Source organism: Giraffa tippelskirchi, chromosome 7, assembly GCF_054371585.1.
Source record: "Giraffa tippelskirchi isolate mGirTip1 chromosome 7, T2T-mGirTip1v1.2.pri, whole genome shotgun sequence".
Classification (NCBI taxonomy): domain Eukaryota; kingdom Metazoa; phylum Chordata; class Mammalia; order Artiodactyla; family Giraffidae; genus Giraffa; species Giraffa tippelskirchi.
The window spans coordinates 44027623-44042480 of NC_137281.1; positions in this window are offsets into that span (position 1 = coordinate 44027623).

The window sequence follows — 14858 nt, forward strand, 5'->3', positions numbered from 1 at the left end:
AGAGTGGTGCAGTGTACAACCTAGGCAGATGGGCCCTTGCCACCCTGCCTCTAGGCTTCCCTGGAACTCCCTTCAAACCTCTACTCTAATATTTCTCACACACTTTGTGTTCTAGCTCAGTGAATCTGTGAGTCTCATTCATCTGTATATCTTTGGCATGTAGCCCACGATCTGGCACAGAGAAAGACCTCAATAAATATCTGTGTCACTGCTGAATTAAATATTTCCTGGGTACCAAAGATAAACTAATAAAACACTAAATGTTTCAGAGTTATGTGTATGTATGTGTGTGTTCATTCGTGTCCAACTCTTTGCAGCTTTTGAACTGTAGCCTCCCAGGCCCCTCTGTCCATGGGATTTTTCAGACAAGGATACTGGAATGGGTTGCCATTTCCTCCTCCAGAGTATCTTTCTGACCAAGGGATCGAACCTGACTCTCCTGTGTCTCAGGCAGCTTCTTTATCCACTGAGCCAGCAGGGAAGCCCAGTTTTAGGGTTAATGTAACTCATGAAAATGATGAGAGCACTGCTGGTGAATTACTAGGTCCATTGTTTCTGAGTTTAAAAACATTCCACATTCCGGCATAACTTGTGCAATCTGTTATCTCTCTTCTCCCAGAGAAGTGCTAATTGGCATATTTCATCGAATCAAATTAAAATCATTGTGGTTGGTGTGGAACGTTGGCAGTGTCACAGAACTCCTCCAGCGGCTGGAGACACCCCAGTAGAGAACCGTTCGCCCAAAGTGTGGTGAATGCACAGAGAGGTGCATCTGGCCCGATCAGAAATCTCAATGAAGAGGAAGCCTTGGCTAGGTTTGCTCAAGGGGGTAGAATAAGAACCCTGAAGCTGTTACACTCAAGAACTATTTGTGGAACGTGGGAAAAGGCACCAGTCAACATTGAACTTATCCTTGTGTGCTGGGTACTCAGAAGGAGGCATCTGAATTCCCTCATCGTATTTAGTCACTGAAAAACCCTGTCTCAGTTGAGAGCACAGACCCAGAGAAGTGATGCTGCTGGTCCATACCTGCCTCATAGAGGTTGCATTCAAGTCCAGGTATCAGGGTTCTCAGTTCGTCCTTCTCTGTCTATGGCAGGCACTGGATGGGGTTCACCAAAAGCTGGCTCTTTGAGCAAGGCACTTGCCCAGGCCTTTTGTGATCAGGGGTTCTCTTTAGCTCCTCAAATGCATTTGCTCCCCTGTGGGATAAAAGGCCCAACCTCTCAACATGAATTAAAAGGACTTTCAAGAACTGCCCCATGTCCTCCTCCTCACCCCCACCTGTTCCTCATTTTCCCCCACCTTCCCCCACACCCAGTCACCAGACCAGCTACACCAAACTTAAATAATAGCTGAGATTTATTCTGTGCTCACCATGTACTGCTCTAAGCCATCTCACCTATACCATCTCATTTACCTTTTTTTTTTCTTCCTTTTATATATATACTGTCTCATTTGGGTTTCCCAGATGGCACTAGTGGTAAAGAATCTACCTGCCAATGCAGGAGACATAAGAGACACGGGGTTGATCCCTGGATCAGGAAGATCCCCTGGAGAAAAGCATGGCAACCCATTCCAGTGTTCTTGCCTGAAGAATCCCATGAACAGAGGAGCCTGGCAGGCGACTGTCCATGGAGTCCAAAGAGTTGGACACAACTGAAGCGACTTAGCACGCACTGTCTCATTTATATCCTATGAAGTAGTGCAATTATTTACTATTTTGTAGTTGAGGAAACCAAGTGCAGAGAGGTTAAACAACTTGCCTAGGGTCACACAGCTAGTTAAGTGGTAGAGTTGACAATTGAACTCAAGCAGGATTATTTGGGAAAGCATAAGGACTTATCCAATATGTTCATCTCTCAGGTCAGTTCAGTTGCTCAGTCGTGTCTGACTCTTTGCAACCCCATGGACTGCAGCATGCCAGACTTCCCTGTCCATCACCAACTCCCGGAGCTTACTCAAACTCATGTCCATCGAATCAGTGATGCCATCCAACCATCTCATCCTCTGTTGTCCCCTTCTCCTCCCACCTTCAATCTTTCCCAGGATCAGGGTCTTTTCAAATGAGTCAGTTCTTCGCATCAGGTGGCCAAAGTATTGGAGTTTCAGCTTCAGCATCAGCCCTTCCAATGAATGTTTAGGACTGATTTCCTTTAGGATGGACTGGCTGTATCTCCTTGCAGTCCAAGGGACTCTCAAGAGTCTTCTCCAACACCACAGTTCAAAAGCATCAATTCTTCAGTGCTCAACTTGCTTTCTAGTCCAACTCTCACATCCATACATGACTACTGGAAAAAACAGAGCTTTCACTAGTCAGACCTTTGCCGGCAGAGTAATGTCTCTGCTTCTTAATATGCTATCTAGGTTGGTCATAGCTTTTCTTCCAAGGAGCAAGCGTCTTTTAATTTCATGGCTGCAGTCACCATCTGTAGTGATTTTGGAGCCCCAAAAATAGTCTGTCACTGTTTCCATTGTTTCCCATCTATTTAGCAAATGTCATTTCTTTAATCTTTTTCAATGATAACTTTTTAAAAATATATACTTATTTATTTTGGCTATGCCAGGTTTTAGTTGCAGTTTGAGGGTTCTTCATTGTGCCATTCAGGCTTCTTAGTTGCAGTATGCAGGATCTAGTTCCCTGACCAGGGATCAGACTCGACCCTCCTCCATGGGAGCATGGGATCTTACCCACTGTATCACCAGGAAAGTCCCACAAATGCCACTTCTTTTAGTTTCTCCCAGTGGGCCATCCTCTGTCTTCTAATCATTGTACTTACAGTTCTCCCTTCCTAATATACTCCCTACCTTGCCTGACTAACTCTACTTATTCTTCATACCTTGGCTAAAATATCACCTCCTCTGGAAAGCCTTCCCTGATTCCCTGGTTCTGTTTGCTGCTCAGCTATCACTCCCTTGGTACCCTGTTTCTTCTCCACGGCACTTAGCATTCTTTACTGACATAGCTGTTTGTAAGCCTGCCTCCCCCACTAGATATATGGGCTTCCCAGGTGGCTCAGTGGTTAAGAATCTGCCTGGCAATGCAGGAGACACGGGTTCGATCCCTGGGTTGGGAAGATCCCCTGGAGAAGGAGTTGGCAACCCACTCCAGTATTCTTGCCTGGAGAATCCCATGGACAGAGAAGCCTGGTGGGCTACAGTTTCGGGGTCACAAAGAGTCAGACATGACTGAGTGACCGAGCACGCGCTCCCCTACTAGTCTGTAGGTTCTGTGAAGCCAGGGAGCATGACTGCCAGACTTGTGTGAATGGGGTTCCCTCTCTGACACTCAGCCTGACACAAACTAGGCTCTTAATACATATTTGTGCAATGAATAAATGCAGCAGCGAACTTCTTGGCAAAATCTCTACTATGGATCAGCCTGAAGGTAAAAATATCAAATCAGGTTTTCATGCTACTTGTTGTAAGATCTATGGGGGAGTTGGGAGGAGCAGGAGGGAAGAGAGAGAGACAGAGAGAACAGGAGTCAGTGTATTGGTGGGGTTGCTCATAAATCACCAAGAACACGTGGCATTAAATTCGTACATTTTTGGCACAGATCTAAACCCCTGGTCCTCACATTCAACAACTTGACAGTTCCAAGAGCCGTTCTGTCCAGATTCTTAGTCGACACCACTGTGGGCAGAGCCAGTAAGCTGCCGGGTGCCCGCTGATGGTCACACACTGTGCAGTGGACAGACGGAGGGCCTTTGACCTAACGGCAGGTGAGGAGGTAGGCATGGCAGAGGAGCCCTATGCTTCATTAGTGTGGAAAGGAGGGGCCGAGTCCCTCCCCACAGCTCCATTCCTGGAAAGAAACAGGACATCTGGTAACGGGGATTGCCCTGGAAGACTTCAGGACAGGGCTTGGAGGGAGAATTCCTTTTTCCTGTTGACTCTTTGAAATGTTAGAATTTTGTTTTATTTTTTACATGGACGTGTATTGTCTATTTTAAAATAATTGAAATGTTGATTTTGAAAAGTAAGTTGTTAGAATAGTTGCAGGCTTCCTGATTCACCCCCTGAACCCTTTTGGGGGTGGAGGAGGTTGGCTAATCAGACAGCACAGGCTTGCAGCCTTCCCCTCCTGACGCTGCAATTCCTGCACCTTCTTGGAATTTCAAGCCATCTCAGCTTTCCCCCAGTGTGACTTGTGTTTCCCAGTGTCCAGCTCCCTGCTGGCACGGCCAGGCGCTGTTAGGGAAGGATATACCACTTTCAGATCCCAGATCTGGCCAGTTAGACAGCCCTGTGTGCTGTGCTTAGCCGCTCAGTCGTGTCCGATTCTTTGCGACACCATGGACTGTAGCCCGCCAGGCTCCTCTGTCCATGGGATTCTCCAGACAAGAATGCTGGAGTGGGTTGCCATGCCCTCCTCCAGGGGATCTTCCCAACCCGGGGACTGAACCCAGGTCTCCCTCATTGCAGGTGGATTCTTTACCATCTGAGCCACCAGGGAATCTCTAGACCCCTCTAGTAAAAATAAATATGGGTATGGAGGTGGGCGAGGGTGGGGTGGGGAACTGGAAGGGAATCTCTAAGATTTTTTTCCTTTTTAAAAAACCTTTCTGAAAAAAAAAAAGGTTTCAATATGTGAATTTTTATAATCTGTATACGTTACTTTGGAAACAGAAAAATTTGAAGGCATAGACAGTGCCCAATAAACGCCCAGATGTGACCAGTCTGCTGAGGGTCAATTCTGTGTCCTGGGGTGGGGTGGGGGGCTCCAGCCGTTAAGATAAGTTAGGAGGCCACCTGCATCCGGAGGGCACACATGTGACTCAGAAGCACAGCCAGATGAAAACAGACGGTTTAGGCAAGAGGATTTTAAGCTGGGCAGTACAGTGTCTGGTCCACCATGAGCACTTGTGTTCTTCAATTGTTCTCTAGACCTGCCCCAGGTGTAGTTTCTTGTAAACTTCCTATAAGTATTCCAAGTTTTTGTTTTTCTCCTTCCACCTTGAGCATAAAAACTCCTACCTTCCAGTCTTTACCATCTCAATAAATATATAACCCCAGCTGGTGCTCAAGCAAAACGATGATTTTTGTTCTTCCTTTTCTCTCCCTCCTGATAGCTAGTCCTGTGGATTTCTGCTCCAGAATGTATCTCCAGGTCACTTGTCTCTACACTCAGCTGTGACCAGAGCGCAGACCACCCTTCACCTGGGGCACTGCTACAGCCTCTCTCTGGTCCACTAAGGCCACTCTTGCCCCTCTGTCTGCAGTCCCTGTGGGACGTAGCAGTCAGAAAGCTCTTGCTCAGATGAAAATCGGATCTAGTCATTCACTTAAATGCTCTGATGGCTCCCCAGCACACAGTAGACGAAACAGAAACCCTATAATATGACCTATAGGATTGTGTCCAGTATCATCCTTGAACTCACCCGCTTGAGTTTCCCCACTTGCATCCCACTCATGGATGCTTATTAGCAGATTCAGGGTTTTTCAAGCCATTTCATATCTTTGCCCAAGCTTCTTTTCTTGGGATCTAGACTTCTTTATTAGAATCAGCTCCTTTCCTCTCTACCGCCTTCTCCCAAAATTGTATCCACTTGGCTTTATCTGCATTTAGTAGAAAAATCAAAATTTCAGCTGCTCACCAAACCCTCCCCAACTCATTGACCAAATGATCAGGTTCCTCTAAACCTGATGAGTCATCTGGCTGATTTTCTTAAAAAACCAAATCAATCACCAGCTTGGGGGATATTATTTGACAGCTCTCCAAGGGACCCAGGAAACAGTGCCACTGGAGTGGGGTGCCTGGAGGAAGGGCTGAGGCACTCATCAGGGCCACGAAGCCTCTATTGTGAGCAGCAAGTGAGAGGCATTTCCCAAGTCAGCCGCTCACTTGGTCTAGGGCTCTCCTGCTTAGACATGTGCAGGGAGGGAAAATGGTAATGCTAGTTAACTAATTCTCAAAGCATCACACCTACCACCCACCTCCTCTGCCCAGATAATATCCTCAACCACAAATACATTTTTGAGCTGTTTATTCCCTAACACAACTCTTGCATAAACTGTTTTCAACAAATACATGCATGGCTCTATTCAAATGAACTCATGTTTGAAAGACAGGTGGACCAGATTGAGTTCATGGATAATTTCAATGTACTGTTTCTGAGCTAGGACTAATGGCTTTGGGCGCTAAGTAACAAATCATTCTTAGTGGAAAAAATGGGTGAGGTGAGGGTTGTGCAATTGTGTCCTCGCCCCGACTCCCTACCTTTTCAGTAGAGGTGTCTCCATCGGTGGGGGTTGCCATGCATCTTGCCAAGGCAATCATGTGTAGACTCATATCTGTAATTACCATTTAGGAGGTGCAAAGGGATGTCACAAAATTCTCGTGTGAGTGCCAAGAAGAGGCAGGGCTGGACAGAGGAGACTTCTGGCCTGCCCTGTGAGCTCAAAGGGCACAGCCCACTTCCTGGAGGTTGCCCATCCTTGATCACTGTAGGGCCCTGGGTAAACCACCTTGTCAGCCTCACGACACAGGGACGCTGAGATAGGAGGGGGCTGAGGGAGGAGGGTGCACTCAGCTACATGGCTGCCCCTTGGTAGGCATTACTCAGGCGTGTGCACCGTGACCCCTGGCCTACTCCCGATTTGTTGCTTCATGTTAGATAATTAGTACGTGGAGCAGCCTGGCTGACTCATGGAGTGACTGATAAGCCCTCTCTCTCTGCAGCAAGGTGCTGATTTGTGTTTCCTTTGGGAAGCATGGTATGTGAGCTCAGTTCAGAGTATTTTACTCCATCTGGAATGTCTCTCCTGACAAGGACCTCACATGTTCCACATACATGGAGCAAGTTCCACAAACAGGTTCGTCTATTTGTTTTTGTTAAAAAAAAAAAGAAGAAAGAAACAAGAAATAAGCCTCATTTTTACCTTCTAGGATGACAAGAATCGTTGCCCAAAACTTTAAGTTAGAGAACACTGGATATTAAATAAGGCTTTGTGAACTTCCCACCCAATAACCACAGACATTTCTCAAGCTTTACCATTTTAAAATCTCATGACCGTCAGAGATTTGCACAACTCAAAAATGTTCAGCAAAGTAGAATGAAGCCTACACACCAGGAGTATGATGTAAGAATTCATTAAAATTAAATCCTGAATCTATAATTGTTGAACTGTTACTGTGAAACAGGAATCGGATAAAGATTTGTGTTAACCCCTCCATCCATAAATAGAGCACTTCACAACCCCTCTCCATGAGTCGGGGAAGGGTGTAGGATATGGGGCCTCTCCAAGTCAAACTCTCCACCTCCACTGCCATGTTCTCTGCCTGTCTTTTTTTGTCTGTTGTTGTTTAGTCTCTAAGTCATGTCCAACTCTTTTGTGACCCCATGGATTGTAGTCCACCAGGGTCCTCTGTCGATGGGATTTCCCAGGTGAGAATACTGGAGTAGGTTGCCATTTCTTCTCCAGGGGATTTTTCCCATGCAGGGATTGAACCCAAGTCTCCTGCATTGCAGCTGGATTCTTTACGGCTGAGCCACAGGGGAAGCCTGCCCTTTGCCTGTAGAGACACTTCAATTGGGACTTCCCTGGAGGTCCAGTGGTTAAGTCTTTGTCTTCCAAAGCAGGGGATGCTGGTTTGATTCCTCGTCAGGGACCTGAGATCCCACATGCCTTGCGGTGAAACAACCAAAACATAAAACAGAGGCAATATTGTAACAAATTCCATAAAGACCTTAAAAATGGTTGCATTAAAAAAAATCATAAAAAGAAAGAAACACTTTAGTCAAAGAATAAGCTTAATCTGAGAAATGAGAAAATACAGAACCAAAGAAAAATAGTCAAGCAGTCAACATATTAAAAGTTTAGTCATTAAAGTCAAGGTCTTTTAGTTCCTCCTCAAGAGCTATAGGTAGTATTCTGAACCTTATCCTTTCAGCTGCTTTGCAGATACTGCAACCCCCACCAAATAGAAGAAGTTAAAGTTAACTACATGATGGCCAGACTGTAGCCATCACATAAACTGCTCTGTCTTATGCTACTGTGAGAACTGGCTTTGAGGATGTGGGAAATAACCAACCCTGGAACTGAAGATTAGCTATACTTAAAACAAGATGATGTGCTCTGACCACCACATGACCAAATTCAAGATGACCATCAGAGCTGACTGTGTTGTTCTACACATAGCCACCTCCCTCCAATTATACACCCCTGAATCTCCCCTTTAAAAGCTCTTGTTCTGGGACTTCTCTGGTGGTCCAGCAGTTAAGAATTGGCCTTCCAATGCAGAGGACCTGGGTTCAACTCCTGCCTTGGGAACTAAGATCCCACATGCCCTGGGGCAAGTAAACCCATGCACCTCAACTAGAGAGAAGCCCGCATGCCGCAACCAAGACCTGACTTACAAATAAATAAATATTTTTAAAAAAAGCTCTTGCTCCCTGATCAGCAATGGGGAGCTGGCCTGTGCACATGAATCCACCTTCTCCCTCAGTTGCTGACCTTCTAAATAGAGCAATCTTTCCGTTCCTACCAACACTTGTCTCTCAGATACTGGCTTTTAAGCAGTGAGCAGCTGAACCTGAGTTTGTTAACAAGGGGTGCCGGTTTTCCAAAATGGAATCGCTTCCTAGACACTCTGGCCTCTGGTTGGCCCTGTTCCCCTTCTTCTGCGTTTGCCTTTGCCTTCACCATGATCTTCACCCTCCAACATTTCCCCATTCTTTCATTTGTCTCCTTTGTATGACCTTCCTTTTCTATTCCAGAAACTTGGTCCCACACATAAACGTACAGTAACAATCAATATAGTCCCAGTTTCTTAGGTATTCAACCCAACCTGACTCCACCTATGTATCCAGAAGTCTCTTCCCTCTCCCCAGCACAGACTTGTTTGCCCAGCGCCCGTGCCTCTGTGCCCCTTCAACATGCAAGGTCCCTCCACGGCCAGCCTTGGGTCCAGGTTAAATGCTGCCTCCTTCTATGAAGAGTGCTCCCTACATGAAAGTCCTCACTCTTCTAGGGCAGAGCTCACCTCTAGGGTTATTCAAATTATCCAAACTATTTGTGTCCCAGTCACCTCCCTCATGATGGTCAACTCCTTAAGGGTGGAGAATGAGAGATAACACTTTTTTTTTTTTTTTTCAAACTTCAAACTTTTTATTTTGTACTGGGGTATACAGGCTTAAGGAAATGGCAACCCACTCCAGTATTCTTGCCTGGAGAATCCCAGGGATGGCGGAGCCTGGTGGGCTACTGTCTATGGGGTCGCACAGAGTCGGACACGACTGAAGCGACTTAGCAGCAGCAGCAGCATAGAGGCTTCCCTGGTGACTCAGACAGTTAGGAATCTGCCTGCAATGCGGGAGACCGGGTTCAATCCCTGGGTAGGGAAGATCCCCTGGAGAAGGAATGGCAATCCACTCTAGTTTTCTTGCTTGGAGAATCCTATGGACAAACGTAGCCTGCGGGCTACATCCCATGGAGTTGCAAAGAGTCAGACATGACTGAGGGACTAACACATAGCTGATTAACAACGTTGTAGTATTTTCAGGTGAACAGGAAAGGGACTCAGCCATACATATACATGTATCCATTCTTGCCCAAACTTCCCTCCCATCCAGATTGCCACTTAACACTGAGCAGATTTCCATGTGCTATACAATAGGTCCTTGCTGGTTATCCGTTTTAAATAAAGCCGTGTGTACATGTCCACCCTAAAGTCCTTAACTATCCCCTCCCCCACTGCAACCATAAGTTCTTTTTCTAAGTATGTAAGTCTGTTTCTGTTTTGTAATTAAGTTCATTTGTATGAGAGCATGTACATTTTTGTAACCCCTATTTTGCTTAGTACAGATAGGAAAGCAATATATTTTTTAAACGAGTGAATGAATTTTCAAAGAACTTCTTTGGTTTTTTTTTTCAGTCCAGTTATTGACACCCTTTCCCCTACACCCAATACTTTGACCACCTGATGTGAAGAGCCAACTCATTGGAAAATACCCTGATGCTGGGAAGAATTGAAGGCAAAGGGAGAAGGGAGCGCCAGAGGGTGAGATAGTGGGATGGCATCACCGATTCAGTGGACTTGAGTTTGAGCAAACTGTGGAAGATGGTGTGGGAAAGGGAAGCCTGGTGTGCTACAGTCCATGGGTTCACAAAGTCTGACATGACTTAGTGACTGAACAACAGCCCCCACACCAACCACACATAAAAAAAAAAGTAAAATCTTTACAAAACAAGGAAAGGAGAGGGACCAACAACCAAAGTGTTTACCAGACTCTAAAATTTTCTTTCTCTTTATTTGATGGTGGAGCTTATTTTTGTCATTATTGTGAATTGTATTTTATTTTTCAGTATTTAAAATTTTGTATTATAAAGTTATTTAGCTAATAGTAAAAAGTTATAATAATATACAGTCATGCAATGCAGGACCAGAAGTTCGCTCCCCGCCCCCCCAGCCCTTGCCCAGGTTGCTCCATCAGGGTTATGAAACAGGAGCCTCACGGTGCTGCCCAGTTTCTGGATGAGGCAGTGATGTTGGTCAACACAAATGCACAAAAAGATAGTGCAAGGTGCTTGGTAAGCTTCACTCTTCTTTTTCTCTGAAGATGATGCAAAATTGGAAACATCTTTGTACTACAGAATCCACCTGCGATGCAGGAGACCCCAGTTTGATTCCTGGGTTGGGAAGATCTGCTGGAGAAGGGATAGGCTTCCCACTCCAGTATTCTTGGACTTCCCTTGTGGCTCAGCTGGTAAAGAATCCGCCTGCAATGTGGGAGACCTGGGTTCAATCCCTGGGTTGGGAAGATCCCCTGGAGAAGGGAATGGCTACCCACTCCAGTATTCTTGCCTGGAGAATTCCATGGACTATATATAGTCCATGAGGTCACAAAGAATCGGACACGACTGAGCAACTTTCACACTTGTACCTACAGAGCTTATAATATACTGCAATGCTAATGGGAGAAGGAGGTGGCAGATGATGAGTTGGTTAGATAGCATCACCAACTCAATGGACATGAACTTGAGCAAACTCTGGGAGATAGTGAAGGAAAGGGAAGCCTGGTGTGCTGCAGTCCATGTGGTCCCAAAGAGTCAGACCTGACTTATCAACTGAATAACAATGCTAATGGTATTCCCTTACCATGTTATGACAGCATCTAAATAACCTCTCCGGCAAATTCACACCCCAGAAATAGCAGAGACTTCTGGGTAACTCTGTGCTGCGTCTGGATGCTGGGAGCATGAATGAATTAAAACTATATCATCTGAAGCAAAAACTTGACTGTGTGTGTCAAGAACCCTGAAAGTATCGAGCCTTTACAGGTCTTGCAGGCTAATTATTTATCCTGCCACAGTTCCACAAATGTTGGCAGAAGATAGGAGACTCTTGGGTCAGAGGCAAAAGACTCGATTACTTACAGCAATAGCAGCAGGCGAGTATCAACCTTTTCTTGTGTGTTTCCTAAGCCCCAGTTCCCACAGGGTGATGTGAAGAGGGCCAGGTGTCACTGACAACAGGTTGCATTCCACGAGAAGAACCTTGCATGTGCTTGGGAATCCAAATCCTTTACAATGGGCAGTAAACTCATTTGCCTCCTGAGAAACCTGTATACAGGTCAAGAAGCAACAGTTAGAACTGGACGTGAAACAACAGACTGGTTCCAAATTGGGAAAGGAGTACGTCAAGGCTGTATATTGTCACCCTGCTTTTTTAACTTATATGCAGAGTACATCATGCAAAACACCAAGCTGGATAAAGCACAAGCTGGAATCAAGATTGACGGGAGAAACGTCAATAACCTCAAATATGCAGATGGCAGCACCCTCATGGCAGAAAGTGAAGAAGAACTGAAGAGCCTCTTGATGAAAGTGAAAGAGGGGAGTTAAAAAATTGGCTTAAAACTCAGCATTCAAAAAACTAAGATCATGGCATCCAGTTCCATCACTTCATGGAAGATAGATGGGGAAACAACAGAAACAGTGACAGACTTTATTTTCTTGGGTCCAAAATCACCACAGACGGTGACTGCAGCCGTGAAATTAAAAGATGCTTGCTCCTTGGAAGAAAAGCTATGACCAACCAGCAGAGACATCTCTTTGCTGACAAAGATCCAAATAGTCAAAGTTATGGTTTTTCCAGTAGTCACGTATGTGTGAGAGTTGGACCATGAAGAAAGCTGAGCTCCAAAGCACTGATGCTTTTGAACTGTGGTGTTGGAGAAGACTCTTGAGAGTCCCTTGGACTGCAAGGACATCAAACCAGTCAATCCTAAAGGAAATCAACCCTGAATATTCATTGGAAGGACTGATGCTGAAGCTGAAGCTCCAATACTTTGGCCACTTAAAATGAAGAGCCGACTCACTGGAAAAGACCCTAATGCTGGGAAAGATTGAGGGCAAAACGAGAAGGGGACATTGGAGGATAAGAGGATTAGATAGCTTCACTGACTCAATGGGCATCAATCTGAGCCAATTCTGGGAGATAGTGGAGGACAGAGGAGCCTGCATGCTGCAGTCCATGGGGTCGCAAAGAGTTGGACACGGCTTAGCTGCTGAACAATAACAGCAACAAAATCAATAAGGAACAAGACCAACAAATGGTAGTAAGTTCAAATAAATATTTACTATGTGCTCCTTGGTTGGGGAGAGCAGGGTAGTCAGAAAATAAAATGAATAAACAAACTAAAAGGGCTCTTCAAAGAGGTGACAAACAGAGGCTAGATTTATAGTCATGTGAAGATCAAGAGTAAGAGAAGTAGGCAAGGGCCGGTTCATATGGGGCTGGAGACTGGATTGTATTCTGGTTGATGAGAAGCCATTGGAAGGTTTCAAGTGGGGTTCTGGGTTGTATGGAATACAGCTGATCCAAGGGGCACCTCCTTATTCTCACGTCCCAGGCTTCAGATCATGTTTGTGAGTAATGGGAACAATTCAGCCAAAGTCAGTTAGAAAACCTAGTTTCCAGTGAGTCCTCATGGAGCGGCAAAAGGCCTGAGAGCAGACAGCATCCTCTGCCCGGCCGCCTGGGCATTCAAAAAGTAACCGCAGAACAGCGGAGTTGACACCAAATCCTCAGCTCCTGGAGCGTGTCCTTCTTCATATCTGACCCTGTCTGGGTAACGCTACCTTTCCCAGGGCAACATGGCTTCTGTCAGCTACTTACCCTCTCTAGGTCTGTTTCGGCCTCTGTGAAGCGGGGCTGACAAATGGTGCCTATCTCATAAAGTTGTAATGAGGGTCACGGGAGCTCAGCGCAGTGCGGGGCTCAACCTGAGTTCACCATCAAGAACAGAGAGAGAGCGGCCCAGAGAACAAGAGTGCTGGGGACAAAAGTCGGAGACAGGTGGACACGTGGCAGGACTCGGAGGGCTACAGGGAAGCAGGGCGGCTTCATGGGTCCTTCCAGCAGATTCGCGAGCCTCGGTCACTAGTAAGGGCAGGTGGTAAAGAAGTAAAAGGCGACAGGGAGGCACAGGGGTGTGAAGAAAGGACTTTGGACTCAGGCCTCCTGTGAACTGAGGCCAGCCGAATGGCTGCCTACCTGTAGTGACCTTGGCTGGGCCGATTACAGCTCCTGAACATTGTTTCCTCATTTACAGAGTGGGGAGACCTTCCCAGGGCTGTGAGGATTAGAGGAGTTCATGGAAGTGGCTTCCACAGGATGGGTGTCCAGTAACTGTTACATCTCCTAGAACTTCTCTAGGCTTCCCAGGTGGTGCTAGTGGTAAAACAATCTGCCTGCCAATGCAGGAGATGTAAGAGACGCCGGTTCGATCCCTGGGTCGGGAAGATCCCCTGGAGGAGGGCACTCCAGTATTCTTGCCTGGAGAATCCCATGGACAGAGGAGCCTGGAGGGCTAGAGTCCATAGGGTTGCAAAGCTCCAGATATGACTGAAGCAACTTAGCACACACGCAGAGCTTCTCTTTGGTTAAGATCTGCCTCTAGGCACAGGGCTAGAGCTGGAAAAGTCTAGGTACAGAAATGTCTAGAAATCAAATGGGAACCTCAGAGAGAAGGCACTGACTGGTGAGCCCCCAGTGGGCAGGGTATCCAGGTCTTTTCTAGACCCTGGCCATTGCTTCGTGCCCTTTCCGTGGGGCCCTGTGACTCAGCTTTGCTGAGAAAGAGGAAGGACATCTGAGATCCTGGCCATGGAATGAGCTGAGAAACCTAACCCTGCTGGGAGTTTTGTCAGCTCCCCAGCAGGACCTGCGTCAATTAGTTTAATGGAGGCTTTTATGGGGCCCCCAGCTGGGGAGCAGGAGGGACGATATTTATTTGCTTTTTCCTTCACCACCTGGGTTTCACAAAAGCACATCCTTATGTTGACTTTGAGGCCCTCAGTGTCAGGAAATTTATGCTTGCGTGTCCCCGTTGCCATAACAACAAGGTCCTGAAGGGTGCTAGATACATAATGTCCTGCCTAGCTTCTTAATATCCAAGGGAAAAAAAAAGTGACCATTCAGATCTTATACTCTTTTCAAGAGAAAACAAAACACCTTAGTCAGAACAGTTTATAGAATCACACAAAAATTATTTGGAAGATGCTGAAAGGCTTATTTCACAAGAGGCCTACCTGCCCTGAGCTTTTGCTTCACGTCTTAGCCTTGGATGCCTTCTACTGTGGCCTTCGAGTCTTGCGATACCTATCAAACCAGCGAAGGATGTCTAGAAATCTTATCACCCCTGTCTATCCAAACACCATGTGCCCAGGTTCAATAGTAAGAACTCAGTCCTTCACTACATGAATATCTCACTTTCCTGGGCCAAAAGTTTAACAATCTTCTGGGGATTGAACACCAAATCCATTTTCACATAAATATCTTGTGCTTTTCGGCTAAAACATATTAGGTGGTTTTGGGCAGGAGAAGTTTGCATTATAAATTGGAAAAG